Source organism: Palaemon carinicauda, chromosome 14, assembly GCF_036898095.1.
Source record: "Palaemon carinicauda isolate YSFRI2023 chromosome 14, ASM3689809v2, whole genome shotgun sequence".
Lineage (NCBI taxonomy): Eukaryota > Metazoa > Arthropoda > Malacostraca > Decapoda > Palaemonidae > Palaemon > Palaemon carinicauda.
This window is the reverse complement of record NC_090738.1, coordinates 23,997,668-24,018,456: the sequence shown is the minus strand read 5'-3', so window position 1 is coordinate 24,018,456 and position 20,789 is coordinate 23,997,668. Positions and strand designations below refer to the sequence as shown.

Below are 20,789 nucleotides of genomic sequence, written 5' to 3'. Positions count from 1 at the left end.
GTTGTTGGCCAGAAGGTTCGGTAGCAACCTTCTCCGCATTAAAGTCCTCTATCAAGGACGCAAGCTTGGACTGCATGTCTTGCAGCAAAGCCCATTTAGGGTCTACGGGAGCAGGTGTGGCAACAGACGGGGTTAGCGACTGAGGCGGTACCGCTTACCATCCCTGAAAGCCTTGTTATGCATGACATAATTGTACAGAAAAACTTCAAGGGCTCGAAAACAGCTGTGAAGTTGACCTGTAAACAACTTGGAGCGTCTCCTGGCCAGGCGCCAGGGAGAGTCTACGAGAATTGAGAAGTCTATCTGGGCAGAGGCATGAACTCCCAAGCCGAGAACTTCTCTCGTGTCATATCAGACTCTCGCTCTATAAACCAGTTTAAAAGAAGGGAAAGCAAAGACTGTATCCCCCAAACTCCTCCTGGTGAAAAACCAGTCGCCTAGCCAACGTAAAGCTCTCTAGGAGAGCGAGAGAGCACTAGCTTAAAAACAACGGCTTCGAAGTAGCTAGGCCTAGTGTAAGCTCTGACATTTAGGCGAACGAGGAGCAGCAGTTACAAAAAGATCCGGACAAAGATCCTTAAAAAAACCATCATGATTTAATTAAAGTCCATAGGAGGCTAAGCAGCTTTAGGCTCCTCTCCATCTGACAGAGTCCTCAAGGGAATATCAGTAGGAGGGGGAACAGCAACTTCCTCATCTACAGGAACCTTGTCCGATAAAAGCTGAGTCTCAAGCAAGGGAGAGACCTACCGTGGTGGCAATGCTTTACAAGCAGAGTCCACACTCACTGGTGCATTAGTAGCGGACCAGAACGCAACGTCATGTAACTGCTTGACAGTCTGTGAACTGTCAACAACTGAACTGTCAACCACAACAGGTGCGTGAGGACGCACAGCGTCCACTCGAGACTGCTTTGACTGCCTAGACTGAGCAGTCAAAACAACTCTAGAATGCGGAGGTTGACGCACAGCGTCAAAACAAGTCAACTCCGATTGTTAGTGAACGTCTTGAACGTCAACAGGAGCATCAGCAAGTGGCCTAACGTCCAAATGCGGCTGAAAAACCACACGAGACCGCATCGAGTGTGGTTCTAAACAACCTGACTGACGTGACTAAGCTACGCCAACGTCAACAGTAAGCACAAAGGAACGTTAGGTTGGCTGAAAGCCAGGATATCGATGAGATAAACGGCTAGACTCAACGGACTAATCGGCAGAATAGTCTTCCATAAGGGAGGCAAGCATATACTGCATGTCTTGCCATACAACCCATTAAGGATCAACGGAAATGGTTGTGGTAAGAGACGAGGGTAACGTCTGTGACCGCAACACTTTGCCAACAAAAAAAAGACTCTCGGAGTCTGTGTTACGCTTTTGTTAGGCGGCGAGCAGTTATCCGATGACTGCATAGGGTCAGAGCTGTCCTAATGGTTGTAACCAGGACGCTGGACCTGTCCTGAAAGGACTGACTTTCGCTTAAGGGCTTCGAAACCTTGTGACAGGTTTCTTATGCGAAAAGCCTTCGGATGACGAGGAGAAACAACGTCTCTCTCGTCTTATGGTAGGGGAGATCTTGGTAAGATACACCCGATACCATAGAGGGAAAACGTCTGTTCGTTGATCAAGGCCTCTCGAACCCGTAAGTCGTTTGACATTACTTCTCCCCTGGGCTTGGGAGCATGCAAGAGGTCCCGGACTAGGTGAACGACAGGCACGAACAGACGAACCCTCGGACGCAACACTGTAACACTTTGCGCATATCACTTTATCACTTCGATTTTCTGTTTTGCACTTATTTCACCGAAATCGAAACTTTTACTGATTTCTACCTGAAACACGCAATTCTACCCTTCATTAAAAGGTAGTAATTGCGAAATCAGTCGTATAATGCAAGCTCATTAATACCAGCAAAAAACAGAAAACATATTTTAAGATAAAAAAATCAGTGGCTGGGAAAGAGACTAAACACTAGTTCATATAACTACGTTTTCAATCTCTCACCGCACATAGCCTGGGGACGAGAATAAAAAACTAAAAACGTTTTATCCTTCCTCCCCGTACAGCGACTAGGGACGAGAGTAACTCGAGAACAATGTTACCCGCTTGAACGGAACATTTTCTCTCCTCTCTCTCCCTCCGTCTCTATCTCTCTCTCTCTTGATTTCGCACCTAAGAGAAGAGCCCAATTATATTTCGTCAAAAAAACATGTTATTTGACTAAAGGAAAAAACTGAAAGGTTTTTCAAATAAAAAGTTCCTTTAAAATAGAATTTAAAACATTTAAGCTAAGAAAGAATGAACAAAACGTCAGAATCGATTTACTCTTACTGCAAAGTGAAACCGTGATACACTCTCTCTATCGTAACGATAGAGCGCATGTTGAACGTCCTGAACGTCAACAACTGCGTAGCATAAATAAACTAAACGTTAGTTCATCTTTGAAAACAGTACGAAGACTATCAAAGAAATTCTTTCATAATATATTACATTTAAAAAGTTTTAAATCCTTAGCTCTTTAAAAGCTAATTACGATATAAGGGGCTCAACGTTGATTAACTTCGGTTTCCAAGTTAGGACCGCCTACTCTCAGGAAAGGTCTATATAAACAAAACATTAAAATTATTTTTATATGTTTATAATAAATGGAAAGTTAATTGAAGAGGCCTAATAAAGGCGGAGAGATATAAAATATATAGAGGAAAATCTATAACGTGATAAGATAATTACTAAAAGCCTAAACACACTTCCGTCTAAGGGAAGGGTCGGCCATTTAAAAGTGAAAGAAAGTCCATACTCTCTGTCACCATAATTAAATCTATCCAAAACGAGTTCAAGATTTAAGATGAAGATAAAACACCTGAATAGCGAAAGCTCAAAACTAGAATAAAGTACTTCACCAATTAGTTGTGAAAAAACTCCAGTTTAGCAACAGCGAGTAAGTACGTCTTGTCGATAGCTCGACAGAGAGAAAATTGAGTCTTTGTTTACATTGAGTACTGGGTATCTGGACGACAGATGGCGCTGTTGGGCACACCCGCAACCTGTGTAGCGATCGCTGACGAGTTTTTACCGTAGAGTTGTCTGTCGGGCAACAGAGTTGCAGCTATATAATCACCGGCTAAGTTAAATATTGAAAAATACAAATTATCTCCGAATTTGTCATTTGTTCCGTAACCGAAATACAAACCACGCTCTTTACATTGGGTGACTTAACCCTTAGGTAGGGTGGTAAGTCCCAGCCTTACTGGCTTTGGCTTTGCTCGGGGACTCAAAATCCGAGTATGTAGCACTCGAGATAAGGAGTCCCTGCACCTCCCAAGTTCCTTGCTCCGCAAGGAACGTGCAGCCTACATAAGCTTGTGTATGAAGGAATGAAGTGTGACCCTTACTAGGAAGTCGACCTGAAGTCCTTAGATGGAGCTCTAGGCTAGGATGTTCCCAATACCACCTCGTCAGGGTATGGGGGGACACGACAGTAATATCTAATACTAGGAACACAAGGAAGCATGGTTTACCTGCAGTGGTTTGAGGTCAGCTGTGCAGAGAACCCTGGATGCTATTTTCCCCAAGAGAGGGGAGGATGAAGAAAAGAGTAAGGGCCAGGGATACTTTCACCTTCATGCAGACTAAAACCGGGTAACAATGCCCTCAACCTTCTGCAACTTGTCCATTAAGGAGCCTGATGTTAGACCAGTTGTTGTGTAGCCACCACAGGGCCGATAGAGAACGTATCGAGCCTCCTGTGGGTCACGTCCAGCAGGTAGCGGGCTGTGAAGGTCGTTGACGCTTCCACACCCCAACCTGTGTCACTGAGAAGTTTCTCTTGAATGTCAGGGACGTAGCGATGCCTCTGACATCGTGTTCTCTAGGGGGACGTGACGGAGGAGGGTCTGGATTCAGGGAGAGGTGGATGACCCTGCGAATCCAAGCTGAGATGGTGTACTTCGTGACCCTCCTCTTCGTCCTTCGTGTGCTCACAAACAGGTCTTGCACTCGATGACGAACTGCAGCTGTTCTGTTAAGATAGAGCCTCAGACTCCGTACTGGGCACAGTAGGGGATGGTCTGGGTCATCTGTTACAGAACGGAGACTCAAAATCCTGAAGGAGTAGAACCATTGGTCCGGAACTCCAGGATTTTGAGTCTTAGTAACAAACTCAGGGACGAACCCAGATGTTACCTCCCCCCATCCCCTTGAATGGGCGACGTCGTGCAAGAGACCATGAAGTTCACTGATTCGCTTGGCTGAGGCCAGAGCGAGCAGGAACATCGTCTTCCAAGTCAGGTGACGATCAGAAGACCTGGCGTAATGGTTCGAACGGAGGTTTCTTAAGAGACCTGAGGATACGAACCACGTTCCATGGAAGAGGTCTCACTTCCGACTGAGGGCAGGTGAGCTCGTAGCTTCGTATGAGTAGTGAAAGTTCCAGCGAGGAAGAAATGTCCATTCCCTTCAGCCTGAAGGCCAGGCTTAAGGCTGAGCGTTAGCCTTTCACCGCCGAGACCGAAAGGTGTATTTCTTCCGGCAAATACACAAGAAATTCCGCTATTGCTGGAATAGTGGCATCGAGAGGAGAGATACCCCTTCCACGACACCAACCACAGAAGACTCTCCACTTCGCCAGGTAGACCCTGCAGATGACTTTCGCAGGTGTCGAAACATCCTTTCCGCAACTTGTTGCGAAAAGCCTCTCTCTGTGAGGAGATGCTTGATAGTCTCCAGGCATGAAGCTGATGCGATGCTACGGCTTTGTGGAAGATGTTGCAGTGTGGTTGTTTGAGTAGCTCGTGTCGTGGAAGTTCTCTCGGGAACACCGTCAGGAGCTGCAGAAGGTCCGGGAACCACTCTGCATGATGCCATAGCGGAGCTATTAAGGTCATTGCCAGGCTGACCGATAGTCTGGTCTTGTTGAGCACCCTTCTCATCAGACAGAACGGTGGGAAGACGTAAACGTCGATGTTATCCCACCGTTGTTGTAAGGCACCTTACCAGAGTGCCTTGGGGATCGGGACTGGGGAACAGTACAGCGGAAGCTTGAAGTTCAAGTCTGTCGCGAACAGGTCCATCGTCGGGGAACCCCACAAAGTCAGGACTTTGTTGGCTACTAGAGCATCCAAAGACCACTCGGTACTCACTATCTGCAATACTCTGCTCAGACTGTCGGCGAGCATATTCCTCTTGCCCGGAATGAAGCGAGCCGATAGTGGAATCGAGTGAGCTTCGGTCCATCTTAGTATCTCTACTGCAAGATGGGATAGCTGTTGCGAAAAGGTACCCCCCTGCTTATGGATATAAGCCACTACCGTGGAGTTGTCGCTCACGACCACCACAGAGTGGACCGCCAGGATCTGTTGGAATTGTTGAAGTGCCAGATATACGGCCTTCATTCAAGCAGATTTATGTGGAGTCAATTTTCTGATTCTGACCAGAGGCCTGAGATCCTCTGGTTCAGAACGTGGGGCCCCCACCCTTCTTTTTGAAGCGTCCGAAAGCAGCATCAAATCCGGGGGGAGGACGAGAAGATCCACTCCCATTCGAAGGTTTCCCTCCGTCCCCCACCACTGAAGGTCCGTTCGTTCCGCAGGACCCATAGGGACCAGAAGGTCCGGAGAATCGAGGCCTTGATTCCACCGGGACTTGAGCCACCATTGCAGGATCTCATCCTGAGGCAGCCATTTGGAACCAGACGGGCCAAGGAGGAAAGGTGCCCTAGGAGACGTAACCACGATTGGGCTGGAAGCTCTTCTCGTCTGAGGAACGAATCTGTGACCCTCCTCAGCCTTGCTATCCTGTCGTCTGATGGAAAGGCTTTGTGGAGATTGGTGTCCAATATCATGCCTAGATATACCAGTCATTGAGATGGAGGCAGAGAAGACTTCTCGGGATTTACCATGATCCCTAGATCTTGGCAAAGTCCCAGAAGCTTGTCTCGGTGTCGAAGAAAGGTCGACTCCGAGTCTGCCAGGATCAACCAGTCGTCCAGATAGCGGAGGAGACAGATGCCAATCCCGTGTGCCCACGAAGAGATCAGGGTGAACACTCTGGTGAATACCTGGGGTGCTGAGGAGAGACCGAAACACAGCACCTTGAACTGGTAGATCTTGTTGTCTAGGCTGAACCTTAAGTACTTCCTGGAAGACGGATGGATTGGGATCTGGAAGTACGCGTCCTTCAGATCCAGTGTACACATGAAGTCTTGCGGTCTCACTGCAAGTCTGACCGTGTCTGCTGTCTCCATGCTGAACGGAGTTTGTTTGACAAACTTGTTCAGAGATGAGAGGTCGATGACGGGTCTCCAGCCTCCAGACGCCTTCTTTACGAAAGGGTCGACTGAAGGAGCCTGGGAAGCCGTCGACGACCTCCTGGAGAGCATCCTTCTTCAGCATGGTCTCGAATTCTGCCCAAAGGGCTAGCCCCTTTAGCGATCCATGGCATAGGCGCTCAACGCCACTGGATTCGCTGTCAGGGGAGGAAGAGACATTAAGAACGGGACGCGATATTCCTGACTGATCACGGAGATCGTCCAGGAATCGGACTCGAGTTGCTGCCACCTGAATGCGCAACTTGCCGGCATCCCCCCACTGGTGGACATGCAGGGGGGATTGCCAATCCTAGTGCTTGCGGCCTTGGCCGCTCCCTCTATGATTCTTGCTTCCCCTGGAGGACTTTCAGCCCTTCTTGTCTTTGACAGGAAAGGGCTACTGCTTGGACACGTTCGTCTTTGCTGCCGCTGCCGGTTTCGTCGTCTTGGATTGGCGAGGTTGTTGAGGTGCTGGAGGTTTGTAAGGCTTATATGTAAGACCCCTTTGGAGAAGAGAATCGTGGTTCAATTTCCTCCACCTCTCAGCTGCCTGTTCCGCATCCTTGGGCTCAAACAGACTCTTTCCTAAGATGGAAGAGTGTCTGAGCTTGCAGGTATAAACGGCAGGGACCCTTGAGTGGAACCTCTCGGCCAACGCATTACGTCGTTTCAAGATCGAGTTTGCCCACAAGTTCGAAACTTTGTGGGCCAGAAACTCGATGGAATGTGTGCCCGAGAGAAGGAAGGTCTCCAGGGCTTTCCTGATGCTCTCCTTGGACAGATCCTCGGGTCGCAGCAGGATGCCCAGAGACCCTAGCCAGACATCCAGCCATGAAGTGGCCTGTATGGCACACTTTGCGACCTTCTCCTGACTCAGGATCTCTGTTGCCGAGAATGTCACCTGCCGGGTAGAGTCTCTCAAGAGAGTCTCCCCTGGTAAGCTCTACCACGGAGTGGTGCTCAGAATCATGCTGCTCTCCTCCTGGTGAACTGGCAGCAAAGTCTCCTGTCTCCAAATGATCTACTAGGGGGAACTCTTAGAGTCCTTCGATTCCCTCCTAGGAGGGAAACGTAACTCCAACAAAGAAGTCTGAGGGCTCTTCTCTCCCTAACACGGGACGATTCTCCTGCTCGAGGTGGGGTTTCTCCCAATGGTGCGGTGGGAGAAGGTCTCACCTTGGTAGAGGGAGTGCGCTGGTGCTCGCGCGATGGGAAAACCCCAGGGGTCGCGCGCGAGAGACACTGGCGCTCACGCGATGGGAAAAACCCAGGGGTCGCACGTGAGAGACCGTTGAAAACACTCTCGTGCGGGCGCGCGAGAGACATCATAGGGTGAGCAGGAATCAGATTGAAGAGCCCGTGAAAAATGTCGGCGCGTGCGCGCGGCTGTCGGCGTGCACGCGTACGAGGTTGTTGGAGCTTGAAGATCATTGGCGCTTGTGCGCGAAAGAAGATGAACAGCGCTGAAAGATTGTCGGCGCTTGTGTGCGCAAGAAGATCGCCGGCGTTTGCGCGCGAAAGATCGTCGGCACTTGCGCGCGAAAGAAGATCGTCGGCGCTTGTGCGCTTAAGAAGATCGTTGGCACGGGGAACCATCGGAGCCTGTGCGCGGACGATCGTCGGAACTTACGTGCGCAGGGAGATCGTCAGCGCTAGCGCGCCAAAGAAGATCATCAACGCTTGCGCGCGTAAGAAGAGCAAGCGCCTAAGAAGATCGACAGCGCTCGAAGATCGTTGGCACTTGCGCGCGTTAGAAGATCGTCAGCGCTCGCTCGTGAAAGAAGATCGTCGGCGCTTGCGCGCGTAAGAAGATCGTCGGCGCTGGCGCGCGTAAGAAGATCATCGGCGCTAGCGCGCGTAAGAAGATCATCGGCGCTGGCGCGCGTAAGAAGATCGTCAGCGCTGGCGCGCGTAAGAAGTACGTCAGCCCTGGCGCGCGTAAGAAGATCGTCAGCGCTGGCACGCAAAAGAAGATCGTCGGCGCTAGCGCGTGTACGAAGATCATCGGCGCTGGCGCGCGTAAGAAGATCGTCAGCGCTGGCGCGCGTAAGAAGATCGTCAGCGCTGGCGCGCGTAAGTAGATTGTCAGTGCTGGCGCGCGTAAGAAGATCGTCAGCGCTGGCACGCAAAAGAAGATCATCGGTGCTAGCGCGTGTACGAAGATCGTCGGCGCTTGCGCGCGTAAGAAGATCGTCAGCGCTCGCTCGCGAAAGAAGATCGTCAGCCAAGATGAACGTCTGCGCTTGCGCGAAGAAGATCGTCAGCGCTAGCGAGCGTACGAAGATCATCGGCGCTAGCGCGCGTACGAAGATCGTCGGCGCTTGCGCGCGTACGAAGATCGTCGGCGCTTGCGCGCGTATGAAGATCATCGGCGCTAGCGCGCAAAGAAGATCGTCGGTGCTAGCGCGCAAAGAAGATCGTCGGCGCTAGCGCGCGTACGAAGATTGTTGGCGTAGGAAGATCATCGGCGAGCACGAGCGCGCGCTAAGATGAAGGGACAGCTGACAGGACGATCCAGAACTGGGATGATCAGGACTGGAACAGGATTCCTCTGGATGGAATTCTCAGGAACAGTAGGAACAACAGGCGACCGCTTGCGCACAATTGCGCGGGGGACCGGTGCCCTTTGCATAACGGGGTGCGTAGGCGCCCACAGCGTCAGCAGCCAGGAACGGAGACGGCAGGTCAGCAGGTCTAGGAGATGGCGAACTGCGGAGAGGTCCCGAACAGCCGGCCGGTCTGAACAGGAACAGTCCTCCGAAGAGGGGTCTCCATGAGTGGCCTCTCTCACGAACGAGAGACGTGAACACTTCGTAGAAGAGACTAGAAGACACTGATGATGGCGCCCCTTAGGGCCGTTGGATCAGCAAGCTGACCTATAAGGAGCAATCCTCCGAAGAGGAGTCCTTATGAGTGGCCTCCCTCGCGAATGAGAGAGGTCACAAGATTGATCCTACAGCTGCTCAGCCCCTTGAGCATAGCTGCAGGTGCGACCGCTCAGCCCCAAGAGCATAGTCGCACGAAATTCCATGGTCCGGTCTTGCAACCGCTCAGCCCCTTGAGCATGGTTACAAGAGCGGTTGCTCAGCACCAAGAGCATAACCGCCCGAGGACCAGGAAAATCCATCCAGGAATTATTAAGGTAAGAGAACCTCCCTCGGAAGGGAAGTTACCTACCCCAGGAAGCGAACCTCCTGAGCGTTCTAAGATGAACTAAAGAGCTGACAGTTGTCACGGGAGAACTTCTAAGAGAAGGGAACACGCCCATGACGATGTCCTAGAGAGGCGGCAGCAACAGCAAACTCCCAAGGCACTATCAGGGCAGCTCTGCTTCGTTGGCACATTTAGGCAAACGAAGAAACCAGATCGTAACTGGGAAAATGAAATAAATAATTAGTTAACAAAAATTCCCCCGGGAGGAACTCCGAAGAGAAACCCTGAGGGAATAGGAACATAAGAATTACAAACCAAGTATGCGCCCTCCTCCCCCACTGACATTCACGGGAGAGGGGGGAGGGCGGAGAACTGTAACAAAAACAGAATTATAACAGAATTATAATTATGTAATTCATTTAAGAATGTTCACAAATAGTAAGAACGACTGAACCCTGAAGGGAAGTGTTCTCCACAGAAGCTGAAAAATTAACAAATACAATTAGATTTCATTGAAAATAATTGAGACAAATAAACGGAATAGCAACTCAACCCGCAACGGGAAAGAGGCTACCGTAATAGTACGTAGTAGTAGTAAAAGGGTGAACGACCTCGAGTAGAGAGAGAGACCGTAGTCAATCTAAACTCCCACGTTCCCTTCGCTGAGAGTCCAAGTTCCCCGCAGGGAAGGAGGAACAGCGGGGAAAACAGATGAATGGAGAAAGTCCAATGATGACGATTCCCCACGGCGGCCGAATATCGGAAGCCGAAGGAACGACCGAAGGACCAAGAGAGAGACTGTGCCCCATGACGTGCAACCGCAGTGGCCTGGAACTACGCGGTGACGTTGTACACACACACACAGCACAAACACTGAAAAGGAAACTTACTATATTTCTATACCCAAATATATACATAAACATAAAGAATGTTTATATATATTAAGTACAGTATAAGTAAAAGTAAGTAATTGAGTAAAGACAAAACATTAATGGCTGCCAAGCGAGGGTGAGAGCAGACACGTCAGTTCACCGGTGTGTGAGGGGGGAGGGGTAGCTAGCTATCCCTACCCTACCCCCTCACTAACTAGCGAGGGAGTAGTTAACCCTCGTCAAAAATCTAATGGCTCGCCATTTCAGCTACGCCGAAAGTAATACCCAATGTAAATAGCGTGGTTTGTATTTCGGTTACGGAACAATTAAGGGTTCGTACCTGATAAGGAAGTTGACTTCAATGAATCTTTCATTATGTCCACTTTCCTTATGAGATCCAGCGATCCACCCACGGGGCTGACGATCTCCAGGAGTTGTCAAAACGGTCTAAAAACCTCTATGTGACAGTACCTCTTCCAATAACCTCGTTTCGGGGCACTCTCAAGGAACATAAAGAACATCTGACTAAAATCAATGATTGTGGGCGACTGTCGCAATCGCCACAACAACCATAAAAATATAAGAGTTTCAAGAGAAGAAAAAGGTATTAGGATACGGGAACTTAGTGGAGGATTCCTCCCCCACTACTGCACTCGCTGTTACGAATGGTCCCAGAGAGTATCCGTCCTCATAAAGAGTCTGGACATGATTCAAAAAGTGTGAAGTGAACACAGATTTACTCTTCCAAAAGGTTGTGTCCAAAAAGCTCTGTCACAATCCAATTTGCTTGAAGGCCACTGAAGTTGTTACAGCACTAACTTCATGTGTCTTGACCTTCTAAAAAATTAGAGACAAGTCTCACTTTAAATCGCACGAGCCTCTCCAATAAGAGTCTGGTGAAAAATGAAAGGACATTCTTGACATCTGTAACGAGGGCTACTAAATCGAGCCCCAAAGAGCTTCGACTTGCTCGTAACTTTTTCATTCTGCCCAGAAAGAACTACAGGGTTCTTACTGGACACAGGATGTCACTACCCGGAGGACGTACGACGACTTTGCCCTGTTCCTCAAGTCTGGTAGCTATCCTGCTGAAAGTCTTCCTCGAAAAAACTGAGAAAAATTCGGAAAAGGGGATCCTTCCTTTGATTTGTGGCTAAAGGATAGATGAAAAATGACAAATTCGGAGATAATTTGCATTTGTGAACAGGGCACGATATCCCTGACTGATTATGGAAATCGTCCAGGAAACGGCCCTGAGTTGCCGCAACCTGTCTGCGCAACCTTGTAGGTATCCCACCACTGGCGGACATTCAGGAAACTGGCAATCCTAGTGTTTGCGGCCTCAGCTGCTCCTCCTAGGATTCTTCCCTCCCCTGGGGGACTAATTGCCTTTCTTGTCCTTGACCGGAAAGGGCTTAGACCCCACTGTCTTAGCTGCCGTTGATTTGGTGGGACGTGGTTGCTGAGGTACTGGAGGTTTATAGGGCTTGAATGTCAAAGGCCCATATAGGAGGGAGTCTTGGTGACTTCCTACACCTCTCAGCTGCCTGCTTCATGTCCTTAGGCTCAAACAGGTTCGTTCCCATAACGAAAGAATGTCTGAGCCTCTAGATTTTGGTGCTATGGGACTCCAACCACGACGGAGGCAGGCTCTTCTCCACCCCTATTCGAGAAGACCTTACCGCCCGAGGTGGGGTTCCCCTTAATGGTGTGATTGGGGAACATCTTACCTCCCATGACTCTCCTGAGGGCGGGAAAACTTTGTCCGAAGGTGAGGGAGAAAAGTCTGAGGGGGGAGAGTGCCTGTCTCGAAGACTTACGAGGAGACAGCTACGTCCTCGTAGAAGTTACCTCGTCCGAAACTCCTCTTTTCCTCATCGGGGGAGTGGATGTAGCCAAGGATTTGTGGCTCAACTCAGAGAGAACAGCTTAAAAGCCTGTGCTACCGCTCTGATTAGAGTCCCAAACCAGGCTGCCGGCTGATGGCTGCGCTGTCAGACACTCCCTCTGGAGGGGAAGTCGCCTGTAAAAAGATAAGGAAGGAATGTCCCTGGGCCTTTCTGGAACCTTCCCCCCCACCGGCAAGTGCGCTGTTCTGTGCTTGAGGGGGGGAATGTGGCGATGGCGCCCTTACCGCACGATGTCCGGCAGCCTCGCGCAGAGTAGGGCATTGGTGATTGCGCTGGCGCTCGCGCGATGGGGAATACCCGGGGGTCGCGCGCGAGAGACTGTCGAAGCGCTAATGCGGGCGCGCGGGAATACCCTGGGCTCGCGCGCGGGACCCTGCTGAAAACGCGAGACTTCATAAAGTGCGCAGGATCAGAATGAAGAGCCCGTGTGGACCAGAATGGGAGCGTGCTGCAGCGCGTAGGAGTTTGTTGGCGTGCGGAAGACCATCTGTGCGCACGCGGCAGACCATCGGTACCCACGCGCGAAAAAGATCGTCGGCACTTCAGAGTCCAGAGCCGAAGTCCTTCGTTGCAGTGCAAGGTTGAGCTGGTAGATCGGTAGGTCAGCTGGCTCAACACTGGAAGATCTGCTAGATACTCCGAGGAAGGGTCTCTATGAGAGACCTTTCCCGCGGACGGGAGAGGTGCCCTTTGTAGAAGAGACTAGGAGACACTCGCAGGCTGAATCACTGGTGAGCGCCTCTGCGCTATCTCAGGAAACTCCAACGATGTGCGCTGATGCGCAGGTGAACGTTGACGCGCAGTACCTGGAACAGGATGTCTCTGGATGGCAGTCTCAGGAACAGCAGGAACAACAGGCGACCGCTTGCGCGCGATACCTGGCGCTTAAGGGACTTACTCACAATGTGAGAAAGGCCCCTTTTGCCCCGAAGGAACCGGTGCCCGTTGGATAATGGGGTGCGTGGGCGCCCACAGCGTCAGCAGCCAGGAACGGAGACGGCAGGTCAGCAGGTCTAGGAGATGGCTGGTCTAATCAGGAAAAATCCTCCGAAGAGGGGTCTCTATGAGTGGCCTCTCTCGCAAACGAGAAAGGTGAACACTTCGTAGAAGAGACTTGAAGACACTGGTGATGGTGCCCCTTAGGGCCGTTGGATCAGCAAGCTGACCTATAAGGAGCAATCCTCCGAAGAGGATCATGGTTGGGTAGACATGAAAGTCTATTGTCATAGGTAGCGAAGCGTCTACACTGACGCTCCGTTCCGTTGACATTCCGCTTCCTTTGCCGCACCGTTCCGCTGACGCTTCGCCGGCTCTGCTGTCTGTCATGACGCTTGATAGTATGCTCTGCTGCCTGGCGAACGCCGGCGTGCCTGAATAGACTGAAACTAGGCGCTATGAACAGTCGGTTTGCGTTGAGCAGGTAATCGAAATGATGCATCCACTTCCTCCCACCATTGAACATTGCGGCTGGTAGGCCGCCTGTACGACAACAAGTCATCACCGCAAAAGACACGTCGCCTGTGCGACCGTATCAAGACCGGAATCGTGACACCCAACCGCACTGTCAACGGCAGGCTGATAAGACTGCATAAACGAAGATAATTGCTGTTTCACGCCTAACAGCAAAGGTCAGAATCAACCTTAGGCGAAATGTATTCAGCATTATCTTCGTTAATCCCTAGCGCTTGCCACTGTTGGGAGACGACACCCATCAGGTGGAGGTGGAGGCCCTAAGTCCGCGCCGCATGAAACGTAAATACGCAGAACAAATCTAATTTTTTCAGCTTGGCGCCTGAAGCGCGTATAACGTTTGAAAACACTAATACCTCGCTTTATCTGTAGCGAGGGTGAGCGTTCTGGGGATCAACAAAAAAAGCTCGAGAGGACTTCTCTTCGGGTCTTTAAAGACTGTAACCCTGGCTCCCCTCTCGATTCCTTTCATCGTTCGACTTAACTTCTCCCCTTCCGGGAGCTTGACAGAGGTCTAAGCCTAGGATCACGACAGGTCCGAACAGAAGCACTCTCCACTGAAGAAAATTCACTGCGTAATTTAGCATTAAAAAATTTGCATCTACTCTTTGGTAAAAAGAAAGTTTCATAATTATCTGAAAACCAAAGTATACGTTCCCTCAAACGAAATGAACTCTTAGAGAGAGACTTACAATTCTGTCAATCGTTTGAATGGGAATGAAAAGACACTGAATCCCATATAAATGTAATGAAATATTAAATATTAAATATCACCTTAATAGATATATTTATAAATTAAAATAAACCCTTAAATTAAGGGATTCCAATAAAAGATGAATCATCACTTGTATTCATTGGAACATTTACACTTAATATACGAACAATTTTAGTATTCCACCAAGGAAACAATGATACATAGAATCGTGCGCTACATCGATTGTAAAGAATACTGCATCGTATAAATATTAAGTGAACTTTAACTTCCTTTAATCTCTGACTAAGGAAAAATATTGAAAGGACCAATTAATTGCAAAATAAAATGTTCCTTTTGTATAGTACAACCAAAAAACTTGAGAAGTAAGAATGTACTATTCATAAAAATCGCTACAAAATATTGTAATATTGTAATGATACTGACAACTACGTAACAAAAATGAACTGAACGCTAGTTAATCTTTGCAAACAGATTGAAGATTATCTAAAGCAAAACTATTAAAAGGATAAAATTTTCTCAAAATAAAAATCCTTTAATTTAATTTATAACTTAATACTTCAAAGGAAAGTATTCACTTATCATTCTACGAAAAAAGGAAAACAGACTTTTAGCCTACGGAAAAGGTTGTGACGTCATCAATGGACGAAATGTTTACATCCCGCCCTTATGCTTTCGTGAGGTTTAAAATAGATTGAAAACCTTCTAATTCTACCTTTTAATTTATAAATATGTGATCACAGATCAAATAAAACAAATAAGCAAAAGCTCAAACTCAAAAAACCTTAGTACATCACCAAATAACGTCCAAATAGAGCAAGCAAACGAGAGAGAATTTCCAATAGTACCGCCAGCTACGGCCGAGAGGGAACTCAGGGTTTTGGGTGGGGAAAACATACTGGGGAAACGGTATATAATGGTAAAACAAACTTTACCTTCTCTATACATTACCTTCTTGGATCTATAATAAACCGATAAAAAAATACACTAATTATCAAGCCAGTGTCGGAACAAGAACCATTATATTTAGTGTTGCTAATGTTAGCATGCGCAGCTCAACATCACTGCTTGCCAGTATATAAATACCATACAAGCCTGATGTTTTTGTTTTCTGGCGAGCGAAGCGAGCTGGCGGCGGCGGACAAAAGCCATTACATTTAAACATTCCGAACAGAAAATATATGTTTCCCTGTAGTAAATAATGTGATTCAACCAGTTCAGCTACTTCAAGTTAGTCAAACTGTTTGTTTGCAGTTGAAATGGTCAAATTTGGTTAAAGCAAGTTACTAACTACAGGAAAACATATTTTCTGTTCGAAATGATACCCTGTAGAAATGTAAAACTTGGTAAAGTTTTACTGTATATTTCTGACACAATTCATTTGCGACGGGAACAGTGTCATTTTCGAAGAGAGCGTATTTTCTTTTATAAGAAAAAGTAGTTTTTTTTTTCTAGGTTACATTGCCCTGTAATACGGTAAAATAATTCATATAAAACTTTACCCTCAGGTAGGACTGATCAGGATTCCCTCTGGAATACCCATGTCTTGACCATGAAAACAATCTATCTAGACTATGATATCAGTTTGAAAGGAAACGTACTTGGTAATAGACATACTTAAGACTAGTTTAATTCAAAACCGCTACTAAATTACAGCTTACCTTTAAAATTATCGTTTCCAACCGGACAAAGAGTTTAAGGCAAGCTACCTGGTAGCGTAGGTAACGTTTAGCTGGTACAGCAATTGCTAGTTTTATATCATGAAGCAACGATAATTTTCCTGCAAAATATATAAGTTCACTTTCAGGGATATAACAGGAGAAGCACTGTCTGCACCACCTCACAAAGGCATCAAATACTAATGAACTTTTACAACTTTACAAACACCGCAAACACTTCGCGCCATAAACTTCAGACGCTTAAGTTTTTTTTCCTTTTAAATCATAACATTACCGAGCTTCTTCTTCCACTACAATAACGGAATTGTGGCCAATGAAGCTTCGAGGCACAAAAAACACCATATCCATAATACCTCTACGGAAAATATGGAAGAAACAATTAAAAATTAATTAAGAAATTAAACATTTAGAAAGGAATGGCAATACACTCCCCTCGGCTCTATATTTATAAAAATGAATATAAGACCTATATCATAAGTCTACCAAAAGTACTAGACAGGCTGTTTAAATCATTTGTAGATGATACATAATTTTGCTTCTCCATAAATGACACTGAATATACCCGTTAAACTTTAAACCATGTTCTTACTAGTGTTAGGGAAAGCATGACAGTTAAACAATTAAAACTAAATCAAAAAAATAAAATCGAGTTTATGATTGTAAAAAATAAAAAAAAAACTTAAGAAACATGAGTGACATCTAAATATTTAGTATAGTTCGTGACCTAGGTATATCACTTGACTTCATTTGAATGTTATAGTGAGAAACGTTGGCTATCACTTTAGATATATTACTTTTGTAAAGTAGTATATGGATGAATATTCTGTGAAGAAACTTGTGATTAACTCGGCTATTGCTTGGACTGACTACTGTAACATACAGAGAAGCAAGATTGATAAAAGGTGTCCCTCCCCGAGACAGCCTTACTCCTATACTATTTGATTTACACTGGCTGCCTATGAAAGCCAGAATAGAGATTAAGATATGTGCAATGACTATCAAGTTACCTGAACCGACGTCAGATACATCTAAGTGAATTGATGCCACGGTCTAGGACTAGCTATAGGTCTCAACCGTGATTACTGCATACCATGCAGCCAACGAATCGTGTTGACACGAGAATAGTTACAGATGGTTAAGTTATAGGAGCCAAGATGTACCCTCTATTATTATCATTATTATTATTAAATGCTAAGCTACAACCCTAGTTGGAAAAGCAGGATGCTATAAGCCCAGGGGCCCTAACAGGGAAAATAGCCCAGTGAGGAAAGGAAATAAAGAAAAATAGAATATTTTTAGTAACAACATTAACATAAATATTTCCTATAAAAACAATAAAAACTTTAACAAAACAAGAGGAAGAGAAACTAGATAGAAGTGTGTCCGAGTGTACCCTCAAGCAAGAGAACTCTAACCCAAGACAGTGGAAGACCATGGTACAGAGGCTATGGCACTACCCAAGACTAGAGAACAATGGTTTGATTTTGGAGTGTCCTTCTCCTAGAAAAGCTGCTTACCATAGCTAAAGAGTCTCTTCTACCCTTACCAAGAGGAAAGTAGCCACTGAACATTTACAGTACAGTAGTTAACCACTTGGGTGAAGAAGAATTGTTTGGCAATCTCAGTGTTGTCATGTGTATGTGGACAGAGAAGAATCTGTAAAGAATATGCCAGACTATTCGGTGTCTGTGTAGGCAAAGGGAAAGAACTGTAACCAGAGAGAAGGGTCCTATCCTACGTAGTACTGTCTGGCCAGTCAAAGGACCCCATAAGCTCTCTAGAGCTTTCAAATATGCGGTTCCAAGACTATATAATAAGTTCCCCCAAGACATCAGAGAGACTCAAGATATTAAAGGCTGATTCACACAACCCGTTTTCTTTCCGACAGGGTGGCCGTCGGTTAGCGGCGTCTAGCTTTCTTACGTGTATCTAAACGCAACTGTTCACACGACCCGTTAAGCTGACGGCGGCCCTCGGTCGTTAGACGTCCGAGTCGGCTCGGCTTTCTTTCCAAGAAACCTCGTTCGGTTTGACGGCCATTAGCCACCTGTCTCAACCAACGGGTGGATGATGTTTTGTGTGAAAGAGGACCTGTAACGTACACATTCGTTTCGTGGCCTTCAACCCCGACTTTTCCTCACAGTATAGTCATAGAAATTAGTTAGTTTGTTGTTGACATCATGTATGAGAGGTTAATTGAACTTTTTTTCAAGGGTACGAGATGTTTGACATGGCAAACAAGATGTATCGAAATAATTTACAAAAAGAAAAGATATGGAAAATGACTGGAGAGGCATTAAATAAAACAGGTGAGTTTATCATAATGTTAATATTCTTGGCATGGTGCATAAAGTATTACGAAGTTGCATAACTTATTTGATCAACTCAGTTATCAGCCAACATCTTATAGTGACAAAATTATCGTAATTTACTCGGTCCTCGCGTGACAGAGTTTAAGTAAACAATGAAAACCGCGCGCGGGTAAACGGATACGGAACGCCTCGTGTGAATGTACAACATTTCGACGGCGGTTAGCCACCACCCAGCCTATCGGAAAGAAAACGGGTCATGTGAATCGGCCTTAAAAGACTTTCAAGAAGCGGAAGATTTGTTTTCTGAAAGTGTTGCAGAAATGTGGACTTGACAATGCGGAATAAGACCGATTCACACGATCCGTTTTCTTCCCGACAGGCAGGCCGGTGGCTAAACGCCGTCAAAATGTACATTCACACGAAACGTTCCCTATCCGTTTACCCCGGCGCGGTTTTCATTGTTCATTTAGATTCTGTTACGTGAGTATCATGGAAGATAATTCTCTTAGCAATAGAAATTTGGCGGCAATTGCTTTTCTAATAGAAGAGGAGAAGGAAGAGAGATTCAAATAAAAAAGGAAAAGGATATTGGTACATCAGTCATTAAAGAAAAGAAAGAGGGGGGGGGGGAAAGTTCTGGACACTGTTTAAAGAACTGACAGAGATGAAGTGAAAGTTTATCAATATTCCAGAATGTCAAAAGTTTTATCTGTTTGATACAAAAGATTGAAATGGTCCTACCCAGGAAGAAGCCAAGAAGCCATGTCTCCATAGGAAAGACCTGCAGTTTGCTTAAGGTAAAAAAATGCAAACGATGAAAGAATTTCACTAGGGTAAAGACGTAAGAAAGCTAAACGCCTGCCTGTCGGAAAGAAAACGGGTCGCGTGAATCGGTCTATATTCGTAATACACTAAATACCTTAGAATGCATATGATGAAAAACAGTTCTTGTAGGTGCTGTAGTGCACAGGGTTTCCATATGTGATTACACCAGAAAACAACCCTTAGAATAAATAAGATAACTATGCAATCAAGGTGAAAATTATATGCTTGACATTCTAGCATTTCAAATGAAAATACATGGGTGAGTCGTGTGCCCTTTACGCAGAAGACAGACAGAAGATTTATCTACATGCACAGAATTGGCAATATCAACAGGATGGGAAGAATAGATATACTGAAAAAAAAGACAATCCTTGAACTTTAGGATACATAAGACAGACTCATGGGACTATCGTATGAGTTTAAAAGATCACAATAGGTTGGTAAAGCTAGAAAATGAGAATGTAATAGATGTAAATGCCTCAGTAAAAGAATAAATTTATACAAGCTCAAAAGTGTGACTGCAAACGTGTTTTGCGGAGTGAGCAGCGAGGAACAATGAACCATTGTAATTATTTCGGTTATAGCCTATACGGAAATGTATTTAGTCTATGAAAAGCTAAATATTGGAAAAAAGTAACTTGTAATAGAAACAAAACATTTCACCCGTTCCATTATTTTTACCTTCCATTAAAAAAAAAAATCCTTTTAGAAAGCTCAAATAGTCTTCAAATGGGAATCAATGGTCCTTTTAAAATAATTAATGGACAGAAAAGTCTAAAGTTATTCATTACATCATCCTCCTCTGCTCTGGAAAACCTCAGTGTTCAACTTAAATGATATGAAAGAGTTGTATATCCTGAAATGGAATGAATAAATTTAAATCTATGGTGAATATAGTGTTTAGAAGTGGCATGAAATGAATTTACTGTTCGTGGGACTGCTTAAGAATAGTAATTGTGTATAAACAAACTTATAACAGCACTGTCTGTGATGAGATTAAAGAAAGTGGCTAAATTATTGTCTTTAGGATCACCACAGACATTTGCTCGACTTAAGCGACAAGAGTGATTCACTATGCAATAATGCAAACATTTAGATGAAAAAAAAAACACTTTTAAATGATCTTCCTAATCAGGTCGTTTAATCAGTAGAACTAAAAAAAATTTTTATGTTGAACAGGCTGACATAAGTCTTTTTTATAGTTTATATATGACATATCTGTTTGGATGTTACTACTGTTTATAAAATAATTTATTGTTAATTTTTCTCATCGCTTCTTTATTTTCTTATTTCCTTTCCTAACTGGGCTATTTTTCCTCGTTGGAGCCCTTGGGCTTATAGCATCTTGCTTTTCCAACTAGGGTTGTAGCTTGGCTAATAATAATAATAATAATAATAATAATAATAATAATAATAATAATAATAATAATAATTTCTATTAGATGTGGCGTTTTCTTGAATAATCCAGGGGATATGTTAAAAAGGCGTCGTAGACAAAGTGAATATGCAATGGAAACCCATATTCTTAGAGATAATAACATTCTCTTATAGTTATG

At 45.8% G+C, this 20,789-nt stretch overlaps 1 protein-coding gene across 2 annotated transcripts in view; it reads right to left on the bottom strand.

The window, feature by feature from the left end:
- LOC137653485 (uncharacterized) overlaps window positions 1-16,378 on the bottom strand; it is a 191,270-nt gene extending 174,892 nt beyond the window's left edge. The window contains exon 1 of one of the 2 annotated variants that reach the window (XM_068386930.1): window positions 16,079-16,378. The gene's annotated coding sequence lies outside the window, so the exon portion shown is untranslated. The remainder of the gene's footprint in view (window positions 1-16,078) is intronic. The other variant, XM_068386929.1, reaches the window with a different exon arrangement.
- Window positions 16,379-20,789: the final 4,411 nt, after the last annotated feature.